This window comes from Macaca fascicularis, chromosome 14 (assembly GCF_037993035.2).
Source record: "Macaca fascicularis isolate 582-1 chromosome 14, T2T-MFA8v1.1".
Taxonomy (NCBI): Eukaryota; Metazoa; Chordata; class Mammalia; order Primates; family Cercopithecidae; genus Macaca; species Macaca fascicularis.
This window is the reverse complement of record NC_088388.1, coordinates 43,215,852-43,239,654: the sequence shown is the minus strand read 5'-3', so window position 1 is coordinate 43,239,654 and position 23,803 is coordinate 43,215,852. Positions and strand designations below refer to the sequence as shown.

Below are 23,803 nucleotides of genomic sequence, written 5' to 3'. Positions count from 1 at the left end.
GGCCGCTGTCCCTTGTCACATGGACCTTCAGTATGATAGCTGGCTTCTCCAGAATGAGCAATCCAAGAGATAGAAGCCACAGTCCTTTTACAGGCTAATCTCAGAAGTGACATCATATCACATCTGTGGTATTCCAATCATTAGAAGGGAGTTTGTATTAGTCTGTTTTCACACTGCTGATAAAGACATACCTGAGACTAGGAAGAAAAAAGATGTTTAATTGAACTGACAGTTCCACATGACTGGGGAGGCCTCAGAATCATGGCAGGAGGTGAAAGGCACTTCTTACATGGTGGTGGCAAGAGAAAACGAGAAAGATGCAAAAGTGGAAGCCCCTGATAAAACCATCAGATCTCATGGGACTTGTTCACTACCACAAGAACAGTCTGGGGAAAACTGCCCCCATTATTCAAATTATCCCCAGCAGATCCCTCCCACAACATGTGGGAATTATGAAAGTACAATTTAAGATGAGATTTGTGTGGGGACACAGAGGCAAACTGTATCAGAGTCCGTAAGTCCAGTTGACCCTCAGGAAGAGGAGATTACTCAAGGACATGAATACTATAGAGATCAGTGGGATTCATTTTTAAGGCCACCTATCAAAGTCTTTATTCCATGGCATCCCTTTCTTAGGACACTATAATATCCTGTTTGAAAACCACTTATTTAAATGATGGGCAGAGAAATCAGAGCTCAAAATGGAAACTGGGACATAAGAAACTACAGAGGCAAGAGAGAAGCCAGAAGGGGCTTCCAAAAGCCACTAAGGTTTTGGGAAATAATATCAAATACTATACTAATATCAGAAGCCACCCCTCAGAGTGTCATTGGTAATCTAGGCAGGGCAATTGCATTACTATAGGGGAGTGGAAGGAGATTACTATGGATAGAAGAGTGAAGTTAAGGAGTAAAAATAGTGAGAACAGGTGACTTTTTCAAAAGAGTCCTGTTGTGATGAAAGAAGAGTGTGTGCTAAATAGAGGTTATCTGTGCTTAAAAGAGACTTTAAAAAGAAAGAGATGCAACATACAAAACCCTTTCTGATGATAAGGTGACTCTGTAGGATAACTAACAAAGAAGAAAAAAAAGCCATGTGGAATGTGATACTGCAGTCCTTCATCCCAGTGGCCAAGGCCTCCGCTGTCACCTATACAAGTTGCAGAGGAGCAAAACATGGAATCTATGCCATGGACTAATGTGAAGATAAAGATTTGAAAAGAAAGTCCAAAGGGAAACTCAGGAAAATGTTTTCTATCATTTTATTTCTGCTTCTGATAATATGTTAAAATTTCCTGATATGTTGTATTGCTGTGCTATAACACAGTGTTCATTCTGAACATTTGGATCTTTTACCCACGTTACATTTTTGTTAGGGAGATAATGCTCACCCTAATGCATCAAATGTAATTGTGATTGTGAAGTAAGTGCTAGGAAACACATTTCTTTGAATCTTCTTCCAATTCATGTATTTCCCCCTTTTTTAATCTTCTGCCCTAATAGGATGTCTCCTGAGTTCTCTTAGTTAAATGTAATATCACCATGTTTCGTAGGGAGGCAGTTCTACTGTAGTGGTTAATGTCACAGGATCTGGAATTAGATCACCTGGCTTCAATTTCCAGCACTCACATTGATTATTACGTGACCTTGGGCAGACTCTGTAACTGCTCTGTGCCTCAATTTTATCACTTGAAAAATGGTAAACACTTCACCACTTGCAAAATGATAAACTCTTTCTTACTGGGATTGTTATGAACATGAATAAAGTACTAGCAATTGGAAAAATGCCTAGCATATAGGAAACTCTCAACAAATGTTAGGTTCCATCAGCATCATCATCATCATCATCATCATCATCATCATCATACTATGGCTTCCACCTGAAACCTTCGTTATGATTGACCCTTTCCTTTTCAGCTTCATCCTTCCATGCCTTATTGACTATTCAGTCTGTGCTCCATTTGAAGTAGCCAGTATACTTGTCTTTTTTTATTATTATTATACATTAAGTTCTAGGGTACATGTGCACAGTGTGCAGGTTTGTTACATATATATACATGTGCCATGTTGGTGTGCTGCACCCATTAACTCGTCATTTACATTAGGTGTATCTCCTAATGCTATCCCTCCCCACCCCTCCACACAATAGGACCCAGTGTGTGATGATCCCCTTCCTGTGTCCAAGCGATCTAATTGTTCAATTCCCACCTATGAGTGATAACATGTAGTATTTGGTTTTCTGTTCTTGTGATAGTTTGCTGAGAATGATGGTTTCCAGCTGCATCCCTTTCCCTACGAAGGATACCAACATCTTTTTTTATGGCTGCATAGTATTCCGTGGTGTATATGTGCCACATTTTCTTAATCCAGTCTGTCACTGATGGACATTTGGGTTGATTCCAAGTCTTTGCTATTGTGAATAGTGTCACAATAAACAAACGTGTGTATATGTCTTTATAGCAGCATGACTTATAATCCTTTGGGCATATCCCCAGTAATGGGATGGCTGGGTCAAATGCTATTTCTAGTTCTGGATCCTTAACGAATTGCCACACTGTTTTCCACAATGGTTGAACTAGTTTACAGTCCCACCAACAGTGTAAAAGTGTTCCTATTTCTCCACATCCTCTCCAGCACCTGCTGTTTCCTGATTTTTTAATGATTGCCATTCTAACTGGTGTGAGATGGTATCTCATTGTGGTTTTGATTTGCATTTCTCTGATGGTGAGTGATGATGAGCATTTTTTCATGTGTCTGTTGGCTGTATGAATGTCTTCTTTTGAGAAGTGTCTGTTCATATTCTTTGCCCACTCTGGGTTGTTTGTTTTTTTCTTATAAATTTGTTTGAGTTCTTTCTAGGTTCTGTATATTAGCCGTTTGTCAGATGAGTAGATTGCAAAAATTTTCTCCCATTCTGTAGGTTGCCTGTTCGCTCTGATGGTTGTTTCTTTTGCTGTGCAGAAGCTCTTTAGCTTAATTAGATCCTATTTGTCAATTTTGTGTTTCTTAGTCCTGAGTTCTAGTTTGATTGCACTGTGGTCTGAGAGACTGTTAGTCATAATTTCTGTTCCTTTACATTTGCTGAGGATTGCTTTACTTCCAACTAAGTGGTCAATTTTGGAGTAAGTGCGATGTGGTGCTGAGAATAATGTATATTCTGTTGATTTGGAGTGGAGAGTTCTGTAGTGTCTATTAGGTCCACTTAGTGCAGAGTTGAGTTCAATTCCTGGATATCCTTGTTAACTTTTTGTCTCGTTGATCTGTCTAATGTTGACAGTGGGGTGTTAAAGTCTCCCATTATTATTGTATGGGAGTCTAAGTCTCTTTGTAAGTCTCTAAGGACTTGCTTTATGAATCTGGGTGCTCCTGTATTGGGTGCATATATATTTAGGATAGTTAGTTCTTCCTGATGAATTGATCCCTTTACCATTATGTAATGGCCTTCTTTGTCTCTTTTGATCTTTGATGGGTTAAAGTCTGTTTTATCAGAGACTAGAATTGCAACCCCTGCTTTTTTTTGTTTTCCATTTGCTTGGTAGCTTTTCCTCCATCCCTTTATTTTGAGCCTATGTGTGTCTGTGCATGTGAGATGGGTCTCTTGAATACAGCAGACTGATGGGTCTTGACTCTTTATCCAATTTGCCAGTCTGTGTCTTTTAATTGGACCATTTAGTCCATTTACATTTAAGGTCAATATTGTTATGTGTGAACTTGATCCTGTCATTATGATATTAGCTGGTTATTTTGCTCGCTAGTTGATGCAATTTCTTCCTAGCATCAATGGACTTTACATTTTGACATGTTTTTGCAATGGCTGGTACCTGTTGTTCCTTTCCATGTTTAGTGCCTCCTTCAGGATCTCTTGTAGGGCAGGCCTGGTGGTGACAAAATCTCTAAGCATTTGCTTGTCTGTAAAGGATTTTATTTCTCCTTCACTGATGAAACTTAGTTTGGCTGGATATGAAATTCTGGGTTGAAAATTCTTTTCTTTAAGAATGTTGAATATTGGCCCCCACTCTCTTCTGACTTTGAGAGTTTCTGCCGAGAGATCTGCTTTCAGTCTGATGGGCTTCCCTTTGTGGGTAACCTGACCTTTCTCTCTGGCTGCCCTTAACATTTTTTTCTTCATTTCAACTTTGGTGAATCTGACAGTTACATGTCTTGGAGTTGTTCTTCTCGAGGAGTATCTTTGTGGCCTTCTCTGTATTTTCTCAATTTGAATGTTGGCCTGCCTTACTAGGTTGGGGAAGTTCTCCTGGATGATGTCCTGCAGAGTGTTTTCCAAGTTGGTTCCATTCTCCCTGTCACTTTCAGGCACCCCAATCAGACGTAGATTTGGTCTTTTCATATAATCCCATATTTCTTGGAGGCTTTGTTCATTTCTTTTTATGCTTTTTTTCTCTGCACTTCTCTTCTCGCTTCATTTCATTCATTTGATCTTAATCGCTGATACTCTTTCTTCCAGTTGATCGAGTCGGTTACTGAAGCTTGTGCATTTGTCACGTAGCTTTCATGTTATGGTTTTCATCTCTATCAGTTCTTTTAAGGTCTTCTCTGCATTGATTATTCTAGTTATCCATTCATCCATTCTTTTTTCAAGGTTTTTAGTTTCTTTGCACTGGTTACATAGTTCCTCCTTTAGCTCTGAGAAGTTTGATCAACTGAAGCCTTCTTCTCTCAACTCGTCAAAGTCATTCTCTCTCCAGCTTTGTTCCATTGCTGGCGATGAGCTGCGTTCCTTTGGAGGGGGAGATGCGCTCTGATTTTTTGAATTTCCAGCTTTTCTGCACTGCTTTTTCCCCATCTTTATGGTTTTATCTGCCTTTGGTCTTTAATGATGGTGACGTATTAATGGGGTTTTGGTGTGGGTGTCCTTTCTGTTAGTTTTCCTTCTAACAGTCAGGACCCTCAGCTTTCGGTCTGTTGGAGTTTGCTTGAGGTCCACTCCAGACCCTGTTTGCCTGGGTATCAGCATCGGAGGCTGCAGAAGATAGACTATTGCTGAACAGCGAGTGTTGCTATCTGATTCTTGCTCTGGAAGCTTCGTCTCAGGGCTGTACCCCGTCGTGTGAGGTGTGAGGTGTCAGTCTGCACCTAGTGGGGGATGTCTCCCAGTTAGGCTACTCAGGGGTCAGGGAACCACTTGAGCAGGCAGTCTGTCCGTTCTCAGATCTCAACCTCTGTGCTGGGAGATCCACTCCTCTCTTCAAAACTGTCAGACAGGGGTAGTTACCTCTGCTGAGGTTTCTGCTGCTTTTTGTTTAGCTATGCCCTGTCCCCAGAAGAGGAGTCTACAGAGGCAGGCTGGCCTCCTTAAGCTGTGGTGGGCTCCACCCAATTCAAGCTTCCAGGTGGCTTTGTTTACCTACTTAAGCCCCAGCAATGGCGGGCACCCCTCCCCCAGCCTCGCTGCCACCTTGCAGTTAGATCTCAGACTGCTGTGCTAGCAATGAGGGAGACTCCGTGGGCGTGGGACCCTCTGGGCCAGGTGTGGTATATAATCTTCTGGTGTGCAGTTTGCTAAGACCCTTGGTAAAGTGCAGTATTAGGGTGGGAGTTACCCGATTTTCCAGGTATTGTGCGTCTCAATTTCCTTTGGCTAGGAAAAGGAATTCCCTTCCCACTTGCACTTCCCGGTGGGGCAATGCCTCACCCTGCTTCAGCTCTCGCTGGTTGTGCTGCACCCATGGACCAGCACCAACTGTCCGACATGCCCCAGTGAGATGAACCCGGTACCTCAGTTGAAAATGCAGAAATCACCCGTCTTCTGTGTCACTCACGCTGGGAGCTGGAGGCTGGAGCTGTTCCTATTCCTACTTGTTTTACTGGGGAAATTTTATTAGAGATATTAGACACAAAATTTGCCTGATTGAAGTTGTAACAGTTAGGTTATTCCACCACTGGCCTCAAATATGGTAAAGGACATTGATTACTGAGTTAATTAGTGTTTCCCTAAAACTTAGGTCCACTTGAAACCTTAAAACTGAGAATGTGATCTTATTTGTAAATTGGGTCTTTGCAATTGGAATTAGTTAAGATGAATCCATACTGAAATAAGGTAAGCCCCAATCCAATGACTGGTGTCCTGATAAGAGAAAACAGAGATACAGAGACAGTCGCAGAAGGAAGATAGCCATGTGAAGAAGAAGACAGGAATTTGAGCAATTCAACTACAAACCAAGGAATGCTAAGAATTGCCATCTAGAAAAAGAAAAGAAAGAATGCTTTTCTATAACCTTCAGAGATATGGCCCTGCCAACACTTTGCTTTTGGAATTATGGTCTTCCGAACAGCAGAAGAAAAATTCCTGTTGCTTGTAGTCAACCAGTTTGTAGTAATTTGTTGCAGCATGAGTGGGAAACTAATACAGTTACTAATAGACTTTCCCAAAGTACTTAGCACAGCACACAGTGACTCCCATGATCTGACCTTTTGTGCTTTGACCAGACTATGTTTAGGCTTCTTGTTCATCACTTATGCTGTTTTCTCAGTTCTGTGCATTTGCACTACCCTCCTACTCTTTGTATGAAGCTGCTACTCCTACTTCAAGGCTCTAATGAGGCCTGAATCATCCTGATCAGAATTATTTCTTCACTCTGTCTTTTATAGTATGTTGCTGCTACCTCTATCATATGTCTTGTGTCTTTTTGCTTTGTGTTATAGATATTTGTTTAGATATCTATCTCTTCACTCTAAAGTTCTTTACATCAGGATCTGTGTCTTTTAAAGATTCTCTGTATCAATAATGAGTACAGTGATTGGTTTACTGGAGTTCATAATATGTTTGTTAAATAAATGAGTGAGTGAGAGACTGAATCAAACTGGTGAATACCTAATACTCATGACTAGGTTAGTAGATAGGTCTACCTTCTCTCCTTATCAATCAATGGTAGTGAATCTAAAAAGCTCACCATTAGAGATTCATTATTTCATATTATTGTGGACTAATTATCTCTTGAGAAGCCACAGGTCTGGGAAGAATAACTGTTAAATCCAGCATATTTTCCTGAGAATACATTTATCCGCTCAGAGACAAAGAGAAAATGAAAGAACTGGGTCACAAGGAAAAAAAAGAAGGCAAAATGAGCTTTGAAATGAACCTCTGTGCAAGGCTTGGACACAACGCAGGAGCAAGAAAAGGGTCTCCAATTCTATTTTATTTTAAAATCACATTTTAATGTGGAAGGCAGGCAATGGTGCTTAGTCATTGCATAATTGTTGCTATTTGACAAGTAGCCCTTTTGTGTGTATCCTATTGCGGGGAGAGGAGAGGAGGTGGATATGTGAATGAATAATAACAGAAAAAGGGTTTGTAGGCTTCCAGGTTCAGGTCTACTGCTTCTGTCCATATTTTAGTTGTGGTTTCCGTCTGTATTTTAGGTCCTCCAAGGAAACCATTTATTATAGTAGCCACATTCTGTAAAATCAATTATTTCCCCAAGTCCTGTTTATGCTAATTTCACCTCCTGTTTTGTGGGAAGGACCTCTCTGGCTAGATACTGCAGTTATTTGTGTTTGCTGAGGCAGAGAGAGTGCTTCTGCAGCTGACGAGAAGTGGTGGGACTCTCTCTTCTCCATGAGGTAATGCAGCAGCAGGCTTTCTGTAGAGGCTCTGTGACTAAAAAAGCAGTTTGTCTGGAAACCTCAAGAGAGTACTTGGAGAACTTGGGGTATTAGACATTATGTCTGGACCCCTCCAGGCAGTACTTGGAATTCATCCTTCCCAAATATGTCTACCAATATACTTCCTGGGACATGGTGCAAATTTATTCACATGCCCATTTTCAGGCTTATTTCAAAATCTTTATAAATTATTTATGTTTTAATTATACTTTATTACTTTTTAACTAAAAATGTCATTTCCCTTGGGTGAAGAACCCAGTGCAATACGAGAAATTTCAAAGAAGCTAAAAAAAAAACTTGCATTGGAGACAGCATTTTAAGAAAGGCACAGCATGCTATTTAGGACGTGCTCTAATCTGTGAGATAAAATGCCACACAGTAATTTGTGCTTTGCTGGAGCTCAGAGATCAAGTTTGAAGCTGTCACAAAAGGTACTTTTTTGGGAAAAAAAAGAAAAAGATTTCTAGGAGCTTTTCTTGATCAATTAATTTCTGGCAATATCCATCCAGCAGTTTGTTGTTGTTGTTGAAAAAAAAAAAAACAGCTTTTATTCTTTTCCTCTGGTATTGTGATTAAATCCAAATGATGTTTTAGCAGATCTTTACTCCCACAACTTCAGAGCTATCATTGCAACTACAGTGATTTTATGAAGGGAAGGAAATTCTACTAGCGCCTGTAGCATCAGTCAAAATAAGTTATTTCAAAGGAAAGCAGTGTCTTCAGTGGCTTAACAAGTTCAGTGAATCAGAAATTTTTCCCCTTGTTTCTGGCTGAAATCTCATTTTTGGTCAAATACTCCCCCCCGCCCCCCACCAAAAAAAAGGAGGTTCTTATTGCCAGGTTTTTAGCAGGGGAAATGATCTTTTGCAAGAGGTTGTGGAGCTCTGGTTCAGAAGATCTAGCTGAGAGACTTTTCCCCCTCAGCTCCAAAAATATTTTAACTCTGTAATCTCTGGCTTTTGTCTTTGATGTGAAATTTTTGAGGTTTTCTTATAGGTATTTCTTCATATTAATTCTCTGTGGGCAAAACATAACTTTGAGTTGATGTTAATTTGGGTGGTAAGGTGTTATGAATGTTTCCACTGGTGTGGCTCTTTAAAGACTTCTGTAAAAAGTTTGATCATTGGCCGGACGTGGTGGCACATGCCTGTAATCCCAGAACTTTGGGGGGCCGAGGCGGGTGGATCACCTGAGGTCAGGAGTCCAGCCTGACCAACATGGAGAAACCCCATCTCTACTAAATACAAAAAATTTGCTGGGTGTGGTGGTGCATGTAATCCCAGCTACTTGGGAAGCTGAGGCAAACACCTGGTATAGTTAGTTGTAAAGCTACTCTACTAGGTCCAGGGCATGACCAAGAGGCATCAGCTGCCATGTCTGCCACTCACTGATTACCTCACTGAGGATGGCCTTGGAAAAGACCTTCATTCCTTAGAACTTTGTTAAATTATTTTGTAAAGTGCTGAAATTGGACCAAAAGTGATTTCCGTAATTGCTCTGTGGAACACTGTGATCATTGATATCCTAACACATGCTCTGCACAACACACAAATACTAAAATAAAGCAAAGCAAAAATTCTCATAGTCAAACAGGTGTGATAAACGTTTCCTAATATATTCCTCTCTTGAAGACTTATGTTTCCTATTAGCATTTTGAAGCCTTATAGATTTACATAGTAAATAAACTTGTGTAAATCTGTATTCTTCAAACTTAACTGACCATTGTATAAATCAGTATAGACTAGGCTATGCTGAAATAAAAAAACACATGAAAAACTCATCAGATTAAAATAAGAAAGTTTCCCCCTACCCATTATATGTCTAACATAGTTTAACTACCATGGAGAAGAGCTCTTTTTTTCATAGCTACTTAGGGATACCAGCTGGTGGAGTAGACACCGTAATGAAACTTGCAGGTCATTTTGCTAGTAAGAAAAGAAGTTTAGGGGAGTCTCAAACCAGTCTTTAAAGGTTACCTCCCAAATATGATGCATCTCATTTCCACACACAACTCATTGGTCAGAACTAGTCACATGACTGTGGTCTACTAAGAGGGAGAAAGATAGGAAGAGCCTAGAGGACAGAGAAATTGGATGGCGATGAACAGGACTAATGACTACAACTGTGGAACTCTTTATTATTGTAAAAGCTGTAACTAGCTTGTAGAATTACATTCTGGAAAACTGCAGCAGATGAGTTTCCAGCCCTTCCAGCTCTGAAAGTCTGCAATTTTATGATCCAATTACACAAAACATTTCCCCCTTTATAAGTTAGTGTGTGTGCTTCTCCAGGAGAAACCAGTTTTTCTTTTTCTGAAAAATTGTGGTAAAATATGTATAATATAAAAGAACACACCTTATTTTATAAGCTAAAGTGTTATATCAGATGAACCTTTGAATTGACTAAAAGACCTTTTAGGAGAGCTGGTTCATATTCAAAGCATATCTTCACACCAGTCACTGCACAGAAACCACTTATGTTTTATGTCCAATTGCATACTTTTAGATTAACAGAGAAAAATGAGGGTTGTATGAGACTAAATCCCATTGAAGACCAGAATCTACGCAATTATCTCTTGGGGAGGGGGGGTTCAGGGACAATTTGTGAGCCCTTTGCTTAGGGGCCTTTCTTCTATCCACTTTCTGTTGCCTGTTAAGTTTCCAAATATAAGAGGAAAATGATTTTAAGTTAAGTTTCCAAATATAAGAGGAAATATAAGAGGAAATGATTTTAAGTTTCCAAATATAAGAGGAAAAATGATTCACCTGCTAGAAACATAATAATATATATGTATTAGGCAAACTGGCATCCTCTACATTTAAACTATGCGATTACATATATGTATTTGTGTGTGTGTGTGTATATATATATAGTTGACTATATATATTTAATTAATCTGAAGCCGCCTTCCCAGATCTCCCCACAAAAATGTCTCAGGTGCTGGGAATACAAATAGGTAATGTCCTCACCATCCTTTCTCCCTGTTACTCACCTACTTCTTGTGACTTATTTTTGAGCCATAAAATATCTTCATTTTCTAAAGAAATAGGAAAACTGCAGTCTTGCAGAAATGAAAAGCTTGTGTTTAGCATGGTTTAATTTTTTTAGTGTGGGGATACAATTTTTCATATTTGGGTGAGCTGCTGGCTTGTCTCCAATAAGAGAAGTTCAATTTATCTACAGTTCATTCTGAACGACTGCCTAGTGGGGACCTCGGTGGCCAGGGTAGTATTTAATTTGTCCCAGAATAGCCTGAGGCTATGATAAATTCCCAGCCTTCTACCTCTCTCCCCTTAATACACATGTGATTTGTTGACGTGTTTATATAACATTCTGGGAATAGAGGCTGATTTATAAACATTTTGTAATGCAAAATAGATTTGAGCACAGCACTGTGCAAGTCATGGTTTGTGAATTGCTAATAGGCCGCGAGTTTGGCTTAAATATACATCACATCCCGAGACATTAATCAATTCCTAGAGCTGAGTGAACACAAGGCTTGTCCTTCTGGGACACAAGATGCCTATTTTGAAGAAAGGAATTATAATAAGGAGCACATAGGCATTCTAGACTTTGAAGCTCTTAGCAGCAGCATCTTTTGTTTCATTTTTGAATGAAAAGCATTTGAAAGAAGAAGCTCGTGGTAGATTCAGTCTGACTTTTTTTTTTTTTTTAAAAGGATAAATACAGTGGTTTTACATTTATATGAAATATCCAATTGTTTGGCTATTTGTTGATTCCCAAATATTTGGTCCTTGGACAACATAATGAGAAACTCCTCTTCTATGTAAAATCTCTCCAAGGCCAAGCCCATCATGAAAAATTAATGGATTTATGAGTGGGAGAAAATGGAATCTTTTTTTTTCTTTTCTCTTTGTGTTCTGTTGTTACATACTGCTAAAACACTGATGCTTTTTCTTGGTCTATGTTTCCAATATACTAGATTTTTTTTTTAAAATTCTGTTATATTAAAATATATTTGGCATTCTTGAAGATGCCATATTTACATTCGCAACACCTTTAAAGTGCTTTCTCATATATCCTTTAGTGATCTGTTCAGCAGCATGTGAAAAATCTTATGCATCCTGGTATCCTCTGCATTTTAAAGATGTGATAACAGATTTAGAGTTTAAATTACTAGTCAAGGATATTTAGCTAGGAAGTGGTGGAACTGGGATAGAAAATCAGATATTCGCATTACTAGTTTAGGGCTCTCTCTGATTGTGGTAATTGTTAATGCAATTATTTCCTTGGTTATATATTTTACATTTTTTAAAAATAAAGTGATTCCTCAGGCTTTAAAACTGGTAATGATCTCTCCAATAAATGTTGCAAAAAAAGAAAGTACATTACTAAAATTTAAAAAAAATGTTATAGAGTACACACTGTATTAAATCTAGAGAATTTAAGAACTTTTGAATTTCCCTTTAGTGTCTTTGTTCCAAGGTCCAGTGTTCTGGCTAGTTGAGGCCTGACCCAGCGGTGGGAACATTCAGAATTTCTCTATGAAAATCTGTTTTGGGGAACACTTACCTAGCATGCTAGTTGTTTTCTTCCATATGAAGGGAACTCAGTGAATCTGCAGACCTTAGTCTATCTCTTGGGGGACACATCAGACTATAGCAGGCCCCCATGTCTTCCTTCATCCATTCTTTTAATCCATTAATTCATTTGTTCATTGTCCTCCCTCCCTCCCTTATTCCTTCCCATTCTTTCTTTATTCCCTTCTTTCCCTCTCCCCTCCCACTTCATCTATTTATTCTATTAATATCTTTCTGACATTTTTCTTGCATGTTGGCTTACTTCAATCTAGAGAAGGAGGAGGAGTGACTTATCTGCTTAGTACATTTGAAAAGAGTGAACAGGGTATAGGCGTGCTCAGCTCTCCTACTTTCATCTAGTTTTTGAAAGAATCTTCCTGCTCTGCTCCTCCAAGGCTAGGCTCTTCCCCTGTGAGGGACAGGAAGGGGGAGCTTATCCTAGTTCACTGAGGCTGAGATTAGATTGGTAAGTCTGCCTAATTCCCAGATACACACATCAACTGGCCCTCCTCAGCTTTTATCTGTCAAAATGAGATATATGGGCAACCACCTGTCACTCCTTGGCCTTATTTTTTTTAATTTGTTCAAATCCTGGGGAAATTACAGACGTGCCATTTATTGAGCAGGCTTAAAGATGTTAATAGCTGTAAACCCAGGATTTGGATATCTTGTGAACTATATATTCATTTTTAACTTTGGAGCATTTTTCTAGACAAATGTATTTCAAAAGCCTGCAATATAGGTAGTAATAATAATAATTGCAGCTGACATCGATACTGTGGTAAATACTTTAGTTGTTTTATCTCATTGAATCTTCATTATACTAGTTTTGATGAATACATGTATTATCTTCAGCTTTCAGATAAACAACTGAGATTTGAGTCTTATATCTTCTCTGAATGAAAATATTTCCCTTTATTGATAAAGCATCATAAAAATGGTACTGTCTAAAGCAGAAAAGGATAATTGGATGGCGAAGGATTCTATGCTGTGACCTCAAGATTGAAACTCTTATTGCAAAAAATATAACTGAGAAAGTTATTGCAGTGAAAGAGATCTGACTTAACTGACTCCATCTTCCTTCTAACCTCCAAGCTATCCTCATTCATTCCTGCATATAGGCCACACTGACTTTGGAAGGAACTTAGTTAATAGTTTAACTTTGAAACAAAGATGGTAACTGCCCTTTGCCAAAACAAACCCCTTGCCTGCCTAGAAACTAGACTGCCTGTGTAGGACTAACAGAATAGCTACAAGATTAGAAATTATGGTTTAGGAGTCATGCAGCTGAAGGCTGCAAGATTCTGAGCTTCCTCAAATTGTTCCTCAGGATAACATCACTATTATAAAACCTAAGATCAGTGCTTGAAGTATTTTGCACACCCCACACTTAGTGGATCAGCTGGCACCAACCAGGTCAATAAACAGGTTCTTCTGTTCTTGCCACCACCTAGGAACTGACTCAGTGCAGGAGAATAGCTTCCACTCCCTATGATTTCATCTTTGATATGACCAATTAGCACTCCCCACTTTCCAACCCCCTACCCACCAAATTGTACTTAACAACTCCATCCCCAAATTTTCGGAGAGATTGATTTGAGTAATAACTCCATCTCCCACGTGCTGTGGCCAGCCTCATGTCAGTTAAACTCTTTCTTTACTGAAATGCTGTGGTCTTTACTTGTGCAGTAGGCAGGAAGAACCTATTGGACAGTTACAAGTTCCCACTTTAGAAATAAATAACTTATTCCCCAGGCTGTTGTCAAGCTCTGGCTGTCACCCTTCAGCTGTTAACCCTCTTGGGAACAGGCAGCAGGCAGTAGGCAGTAGTTTGCTCATTCATACTTGCTCTAGACAATGGAGGCCCATTGAAAGCTTTTGCACAAAACTTGTTTGTTCTCCATGACACCGCAGGGCATTTTGCCTACACCATTATTTCCCTTCTTTTACTTTCAGGCCTTCCTTTCATTCATTATTTCTGCTGTAACAAAATACCTGACATGGGGTAATATATAAACAACAGAAATTTATTTCTTACACTTCTGGAGATGGGGAAGTCTATAATCAAAGTGCCAGCATGTTGAGATTCTAATAGAGCCAAGTTTCTCTGCTTCTAAGATGTTACTTTGTTGCTGCATCTTCTGGAGATTAAACACTGTGTCCTTACATGACAAAAAAAAAAAAAAAAAAAACTGAACCCACTCTCTCTAGGCTTTTGTAAGGAACCTGGTTCCATCCATGAGGGCTTCCCCATCATGACTTAATCGTCTCTTAAAGGCCTCTCCTCTTAATGCTATCACATTGCCCATTACATTTTATCACATGAATTTTGGGGGACAAATCAGATCATAGCAGGCCCCAGTTTCTTCCTTCATCCATTCTTTTATACATTCATTCATTTGTTCATTGTCCTCTTTCCTTCCTTTCTTTCTGCCCTTCCATTCTTTACTCCCTTCCATTCCCTCTCTCTCCCCTCCCATTTCTTCTACATATCCTAGTAACATCTTTCTGACATTTTTCTTGCCCGTTACTGAAGCCTTGATCTGGATCATTGACTCTTCCCCCTTCTGCTTTGACTGTCTCAACAACTGCAATTTTGTCTCCTGGTAAATTAAACTCAAGCAATTGCTGGCAGAAAAGCAGCTCTTAAATGACCGTGTAAGTTATTTCTCACTGGGGCTCTTTTCCCCCCTCACGTTTATGAGATAATTGGAAATAAATCTGTGAGAATTAAAAAAAGGGAGTGAAAAGATACTAAGATAATTTTATACCAGAATCCATTAGAATCTCTTACAACTTTTAACTTCTGTACCTGAATATGTGGCTAAATTTCTTCACTACTGCTTATATTTTAAATAATAGTCTTCTGGGATAGATGTTTGAGAATGAAGTATAAGCCATATAGAAAAATGTTGTAGACTCAGATTTAACTGTCACAATACATCTTAATTCATAAACAGTAAATATTTAATTACTTGACATTGTCAGAAAATGATATATTCTGCTTAATCAAAAATTCTGTTTACTAAAGCATGCTAAATACTCTAGATATACATTATCAATTTCAAAGAAAAATATTAAAACTTTTACTGAAGTAAATAAATTTTTTGATTATTCAAAATGTTTTATCTCTAGATTCAGACTGATTGGTCTAGAAGCCCAGCACTATTGCATCTTGGAGTGAATATCAAACTTTCTAAGCTTCATGTATCTCATCTACAAAATGGGGAATATGATAATTTCTAACCTCATGGAATTATGGTACAAACTAAATAGAAATAATTTACATCACATACTTGGAATGACTTCAGAGCATATAATAGGTGTGGTGAATTTCAAAGTGGAGCTTAGTTCGCATTCCATTGACAGCTGCTACACTTAGTGATTTACTTCCAATGAATAGGCCATGGAAGTTTTCATGATATGTCATTTCCTGTGCTAGTCATTTCCTGTGTCCTGGTTGCTCTCTTGGGTCATTTGCTCCAGGGAGAAACCAACTGTATGTAACTAGGGCACTTAGCTGCTGAATTGAGAGGCGCATGTGGTGAGGAACTAAGGTCTTCAGTAAATAACTAGCAATGAATTGAATCCTGCCAACAACCATGTGAACAAGTTTATAAGCAGACCCTACAGATTTCACATGACTAAACTGTCATCATCTTGACGGCAACCTCATGAGAAACCCAGAGCTAGGATTACCCAGCTTGCCACTTCTGGACTCATAACCCTCAAAAACTGTGAGAGATAATAAGTATTTGTTGCTTTATGTTTGGGCATTGTTTGTTATACAGCAGCAGATGATGATTAATGTAATAAGCACTTAAGATTTGTTAGTCATTATTATTATTCCTTCACTCTCAGTAGTTGTTTTGAGGCACCTGAGCACACCCATCTTTTAATTTGAGTCCCATAAAGCTCCAGTTGGTTAAAGCTGGACAAATCCTTTTGTGTAAGTGCTTTGACCGGATTTTGAGGTGGTTTCTAAATTTAGAACTAGCGATGAGTTAAATGCTCTCACTGTGTAAAGAACAGCTTGATAACTTTACTTTCTAGAGCAGGATGATAATTTTAAAGAAATTGACAAAAGATACTACTGCTCAAGTTTCACCGATGTCCAAAATAAAGGGGTGAACATGTGTTCACCTGCTATATATAAGTACACTTCACGTGCCATGAGTCTACTTATTCCCCTTGATCAAATGAGAGCCCCAAAGCTCAGAGAATGTAAATCAGTTTCTAAGATGCTACAGGAATAAGACCGCAGAATGAGGATTTGGACCTGGTTGTATCTGACTTCAAATCTGGTGTTCTGGTTACCTTATGCCTCTGAGGAAGGAAAGATGAGATCAGAGCCCAGATTCAAATTGCATCAGGCAACTCTCTTATAGTTAGACTGTTCTGTTAATGAAGTAGGACCCCTAATCTTGTTCCTAGTGAAGGCCAATGGTTCTGATATCCCTGTGCATGCGCGCGCACACACACACACAGACACACACACACACAATTACAGCTAGACATCACAGGCTTGATCCCAGTGAGACTTTTTCCAATGGTATGTGGAAGGTCTTGATGAAGAATAGAGGAGACCAGATGAGCATATGGATGACTCAGTACAACCTATCACATTGTTAGGAAATTCAATTTCAGGCCATACTTGCCTTGCTGAGAATGAGTCAGTTGTTCTTTCTCTTCTCTAATACTTCAAAGGTTTACCTGAACAAGGTTGTCATAGGAAATGGAAGAGCATAAAGAATAATGAAAACAGTCCAAGAACAGCATTTTGGCATTCACCAAACATGGAGTTCAGTGTCATTTCACTATATTCTCCATGAAATAAGATTTTCCAAGAATATATTTTTTTTAGCATACAAAGGGGTAAACTGATAGTCTGAACTTATAAGTATGTCTTTTTTGGGGGGAAAGGTGCTCTAAATCAGTTTTTTAATAGTGTAGACATTTTAAAGTTCTTTCTGTCTACTAAGGGATTTGAGTGATTCCTTTCCCTCTCTAACAAATGGCTTGGCATTTCTACTGTATGATTGTTGTTTATTTTCAAAGTAGGCATCTCAACCACTAATCACTTAAGAAAAAGGATTCTATCATATCTTACCAAATCAATACTTGATAATAGTAAAGTTCCAACTACTGCCCAGTCATTAGAGGTCTGATACCTAACCTCTGGAGTATTATTTCTTAAAAGTAAACTCAGAGGCTGGGAAACATGGTCATGTAATTCTAGAAATGATAGCTAGTAACTTTATTTAGGTCAGCTTTACAGTCTTGAGGGAATGGAAGGCTACCACTCAAATGTCTCTTGGCTACTCATGGGTCAGTCTAACCATGGAACACTTTGTTTCAGCAATGACTAACTGTCTAAGAAAGGATGGCAAAGCTAGCTATTGCCTGTATTTTAAACATCAGGAAACTTCTGGAGTTAGTTCCAGATTACCTATCCCTATTGTGAATCACAAAGAAGTAAACTTGGTAATAGACAGTTGAAAATACATGTATTATCCAAAGAACAGGGCATTTAGGAGACCTGAACATTCCCATTCTTATTTCTTGGCTGAGAGACCTAGAAGAAGACTTTTGGTTTTGAAACAGAATCTGCCAGTTACTTGCCATGTGACCTTAGACAAGCCACCTCCCCTCTCTAAGGCTTCATACTCTCATTTGAAAATCAGAGTGATATTAATAATAATCTCAGAAGGCATCATGAGGTTTTAACAAAATTATATATGTAAAATGATTAAAATAATGCCAGATAGTTGCTAATCACTCAGTCAAAAAAGCAGTTAATAGTAATAACATAGTAGCAACATTAACAATTAGTGCTACAAAGTTATACTTTGTAATTCATCAAACGTTTGATGTGCTATAACTCACACGAAAGTTACACTTTGTTATTACAAAGTTATTTGCTTTTCACATTTAGAATTACATATGACAAGTTTGTGTGTGTGTATGTTATAGTGGTTGTGGTGATGATGGTGGAGAGGAATGCTTATATGCTGGCTATTATCTAGTCCCCTACCTGATGCTAAGTTAAGAGGCCTTGAGGCAAGGATCTGTTGGCTCTTTATATCTGGCCCAGGCTGCCATGTATATCTGCTCAGGATCTACAATGACCACAGTTAGAAAGACTCTCAGTAATTCAATGGGAATTGAGAGTTGACTCAAGTTTTACCACATTTTACTTCTCAGTTGCATTGGACATAGTATACCATCTGCTTCCTGAAACACTTTTCACTTGGCTTCAGGGACGTGTTGGCTTGGCTCCCTTGCTACCTCACTCATCACTCCTTCCCATTTCTCCTCATCATCTTAATCTCTTATTTTCAGAGTGTCCTGGGACTGTATTTGATATTTAGGGCATTTATTCGCTTCTCTATCTGTAGTCACTCCCTGAGTAATATCATCCATTCTGAGATCTCATAAAGCCATCTCTGTCCTAATCATTTTAAAATTTGTATCTCTAGCAAAGAACTTGTTCTTGAATTCCAGACTCTTACCCAGCAGCCTACTTGAAACATCCACTTGGATATTTGAGGAGCATTTCAAACTTATCTTGTCCCAAACTAACCTCCTGAATTCCTTCCCTGCTCCTCCTGCACTCTTCCCTATTTCACTAAGTGCCAACTATCTCCTTACCCTTTTGAGGCCACAAATACTGCAATGTTTAACTCCTTTTCTGCCTTACCCTGCACATAAATAATCTATGGAAATTCTGTCAGCTCTGTCTTCAAAATATGAGTGGGATCCAACAGCCTCTCACCATTTCCATGGTTTCTTTCCAAGTCCAAGTTATCTGTAGTTTTATATGTAGATTATTATAATAACCTCTTAATTATCTTTACCTACTTCACTGACCATATCTTGTCTATTTTCAAGTCAACAGCTACAGTGATCTTTCCAAGGGGTTGAATCTGAGTTTGTCACTCTTTTATTTTAATTCCTCCAAGAATCTCTCAGCACTCAAAGTCAAGCATTTACAATGGCCCACAGGGCCCTAGTGACCTATTTCTTCTACCTCTGCCTCTTTAACTTCATTTCTCATTCACTGTCTAATTCTATTGCAATTTAACCTCTTTATCTTCTTTGAGCAAGTGGTCATACTCTGACCCCACAGGCCCTTTGCACTTGCTGTCCCATCTGCCTGGGACACACACACACACACACACACACACACACACACACACACACACACACACTTTGTCTTTCTCTCTCTCACTGGATATACTGAATGAAATCATAGGTCCATCTATCTTTCTACCTTTGCCCTGAACAATATTCTCTCTCTCTCCACATTAAACTGCTCTTAAACTTTTTCCTGCTACAGCATTTAAAACTGCTTGATTTTATAGAAAGATAGAATAAATATTCATTCACACATTCACATACATAGATGAGTTATAATTTATTTTCTCTACTTCTATCAGAATGTAAGCTACATAGATGGTATTTACATTTACATTCTGCTTATTGCTGTATTCCCAGATCTTAGAAAAAATGCTTGACATGAAATAGGTACTTAATGAATATTTGTTGAATGAATACATGAATAAATTAAATCTTTATCAAGCTGAAATTATTCCTACCGGAGGCACTACTCTTGAAAACCTTACCAGCCACAGATTTTTCTCGCATTGCAAAGGACCTTAGACACTCAGTGTATCCTCCTAATTTTACAAGTGAGTATTCAGAGACCCAGAAATAAATAGTGGTTGTCTTAGGCCTTGGAGTAAGTAAGTAAAATATTAAGGTCCAGACTGTCAGTTTCTTAACTCTTACTCAGTATGGTGTTCTCTAGTCTTAAGACATGTCAGAAACCTCCAAAAGAAATTGTAGAGGGCCTAATATTGGTGATAACGTGAATATTACATCAACAGGAAGAAATCCAGGGCTTGACAAGGACACTTGAAACACCAATAAGCAGCAGAGTTCACTGGGAAATTAGGGAAGGAAAAAAATAACAGATGCTGGTGACATTGCAGAGAAAAGGGAACAATTATACACCATCGGTGGGAATGTAAATTAGTTCAACCATAATGGAAAACAGTGTGGTGATTCCTCAAAGAGCTAAAAACAGAACTACCATTCAACCCAGAAATTCCTTTACTGTGGGTATACCCAGAGGAATATAAATCATTCTACCATAAAGACACATGCATGCAAATGTTCATTGCATCACTATTCACAATGGCAAAGACGTGGAATCAACCTAAATGTTCATCAGTGACAGACTGGATAAAGAAAATGTGGGACATATACACCATGGAATACTATATAGCAAGATCTCACCTTTCATGGATAAATGGAGCTGGAGTCCATTATCCTTAGAAACCTAATGCAGGAACGGAAAACCAAATATCACATGTTCTTACTTATAAGCGGGAGTTAAGTGATGAGAACTCATGGACACAAAAAAAGGAACAACATACATTGGGGCCTACCTGAGGGTGGAGGCTAAGAGGAGGGAGAGGAGCAGAAAAAATAGCTATTCAGTACTAGGCTTAGTACCTGGGTGATGAAATAGTCTGTAAATTAACCCCTTTTACACAAGTTTATGTATATAACAAACTTGCACATGTACCCCTGAACCTAAAATAAAAGTTAAAAAACAAAAATAATAAAATGCAAAGTGTGGTTCTAAAAGGAAAGGTCATAGAGACTGAAGTAAGGTTTGTACATTGGCAATTGGTTAATTTGTTCATAATCCACTGCTTATGCCAATTCCTGTCCTAGAGGCTGAAGGAGACAGACAAACTGTACTTAATGCACCAGGGGCTGACATTCTTTTTAGTTGGGTGAGTAGGAGATGTGGAACAAGGTATACTTGAGGACGATTTCACAGAAAAAGTGAGATTTGGATGAAGTCTCAGAAACTAAGTGGACCCCAATAGGTAGAGGAGGAGTGAGGAGGTGGAAAGATAGCGAGCAGCATGGGCAAAGTCATAGTGGTATGATAGTGCACATATTCAGGGACTAAACAGTAGCCAATAGGACAGGAGAGGAAGGCTAGTGGAAGGGGTAAGGAGGAGAGAGAGGACTGGGAAGACGGGCTGAGGCCAGATGGCGCATGGTATCTTAGAGCTTGAACCTCTAAACACCTTGCTGAAGGAGGGTCTCTCTCTCTCTCTCTCTTTCTTTCTCATTCTCTTCTCTTCTTTCTTTCTTTCTTCTTTTCTCTTTCTTTCTTTCTTTGTTTCTTTTTTCTTTCTTTCATTTTTTGTTAAAACTCAAAAAGGCCTTTAATGCTATTCTGATACTCCCCCAACTTTCTTAGATACCAATTTTTCTATTATTTGCTTCTGGAGATTCTAAGCAAATTTTCAAGTGCTTCTATTATGAGGAAAATAATAAGATTTTTACATTAATATATGTCACATGCACAGATGAAGTTTAGCAGGGCCCAAACCTGGTTTTAATGTACAATGTATAAGCATGTTGTGAGAGAAGATTGTAAGAATAAAAATATATCATGTATTGTACATTCCGATCTGTAACTCTTTTCAGAGAAAGGAATGTATAAATTTATTTATTTATATGTCTAAGTCTTAATGCAGAGAACATTTTATTTATATTATAAAAATCCCAGGTGAGGAGCCAACAGAGTAATTTTAAAGTATCAAAGAGGAGTTTAGATGGTATAAATTACATTCAAGGAAAAGATAAGTATTAAATTTTTGTAGCATGATTCTCCTTTACATTACCGTAAAATGAAGGAAAACAATAAAAACTCCCAGAAAGTCCTGAAAAGCCAGTGATTCTTTTTTTAAAAAAGTTGAGTGGTCCGTGTATATTACTGTGATTAATCAAAATGATACAATATTTATTTGCATTTGTCAGGCAAGGTGCTGGAATTTTCTTAGTAGATGTTAGTGAAGATAGGAACACAGTGTAGCAGCAACACTGTCTCCTTCCTTTTAATTGACAAATAACTACAGAAAGAACAGTCAGAAATTGGAAGAGAGCAGGGAAAGTAGATGAATTCTTCCCAGATGATGCAGGGACCCTGTTCATGGAATTCTGGTCACGTAGTCTAGAGCTCAGACCTGCCTTGGTTTAATCAGCTTGCTGAACATTACGGTTGAGTATAGCCATGTTGATCCAGGTCTCTACATACATAATTTATTAACCCCTAAATTAGGTCCCATTGTTTGACACGTTATATTGAAGGCACAATGGTGAGAATATGGTGTTGTATGAGGTTTATGTACGTATGTGTCTCTGTATATACTTAAAAAATTATACATAAAGCTCCAGTGTTGACACATATCACCCTATCCCAGGCATTTGATGAATACAGAACCATATTGGATGTTAAGCAGGATATTGACTTCCTCTATTGTGACAATTATGTGGGCCCAGCTTTGCTGAAAATAAGGCCCATCCACCCTTGCAGAATTGAATAAGTCACAAGGATACAGCCCTTAACACCTTTCCTGATTGTGAGCAAGGTCTGCACTAATTCATCAAGTCCTGCAGTGAGGGATTCCACAAGAGCTGCTCGTGACAAGCACAACAGAGACAAGTATTTAAAACCCAAGGATTTTGGACACATTTTTTTCAATGCTTTTTGGAAAATTTTGGCAAAAAAATACAATTTTTGTTTCTTTGTTTTCCATCCGTGGTCAAAAGAAAGAAATTCAAAAAAATGTAAGGAGTTGGAGTGAAAAAGTGGCAGGCAAACCTGAAACACACTCATTTTTATGATATGTGATACTTAGACATTAGCAATTTCATAACCAAACCCAGATTAGGACCAGAGAAAATGCTTGTAATTATATTGCCAGTGAAGTGGCCCCCAAAAATGAAATTTTTTGAATTCCACCCATGATTTTTTACTCTGATTAAAGTACAATTAAAATATTAAGAAAAATTCAAAATTGCTTCACAACTGGTTTTAGAGTGGCAGTGTTCTTTATGTAAAGCATTATGTTTGTCAATAACGTACACATTTGGCCTTGTAGTCCTCTTTGCTGATTCCTGACACTAAGAGGAGAACCTGGTTTTCTGAGGTGATGATATTTATAGTTCGGCATCATCAAAAAGCAATTCCTTGCTTATTTGGGATTCGAAGCCCAGCCAGGTCTCCCTTGTGACTCATTCAGCATTCATCCGGGGATCTATGCTTGCCTGCCTGTGCAGCGTTCTCATGAATCCTTAATTCCTTTTGAACTCAGCAATGCCAGAGTCACTTTCCATCAACCCGCCCACTCAGCTGAATTGTGCCAGCCTCTTTTGCGCAAAGCATCACACTGCTGTTGTAAGATTGATTGGGTGTTGAGCCACCGCCACAAAGACAAAGGAGGTCAGATTCAGCCCCTGCAGTTTGCTTTTAAGACCTGATGTCATCATCATCCTGACTTCCAGAGCTGATGCTGATAAAATTTTCTGGGACCTACCTATGTGTAACCCATGTCTTGTTGAACTAACTTTATTAGCACCTCATCACTGATAATGCAATAACATATTAATGATGTGTTGCTCTTACCCTTTGTCTGCAAAGCAAAAGAGTTGAAACTAAAATGACATGGTGAGCCAGATCAGTCTGATGTGTAGCAAACCCTGTATTGTGGCATCTTTCTTATTCCCTGACTGCTTTTCTCTGGGATGATAGGGCAGGCATGACCGGA

The 23,803-nt window shown here is 38.6% G+C and overlaps 2 long non-coding RNA genes across 4 annotated transcripts in view; one reads left to right on the top strand and one right to left on the bottom strand.

Moving 5' to 3' along the window:
* The window catches only part of LOC135967043 (uncharacterized), a 49,835-nt gene that overhangs the window by 1,610 nt on the left and 24,422 nt on the right, over positions 1-23,803 (bottom strand). The gene's annotated exons all lie outside the window — the stretch shown is intronic.
* The window catches only part of LOC107127301 (uncharacterized), a 45,443-nt gene that overhangs the window by 14,689 nt on the left and 6,951 nt on the right, over positions 1-23,803 (top strand). The window lies entirely within an intron of this gene.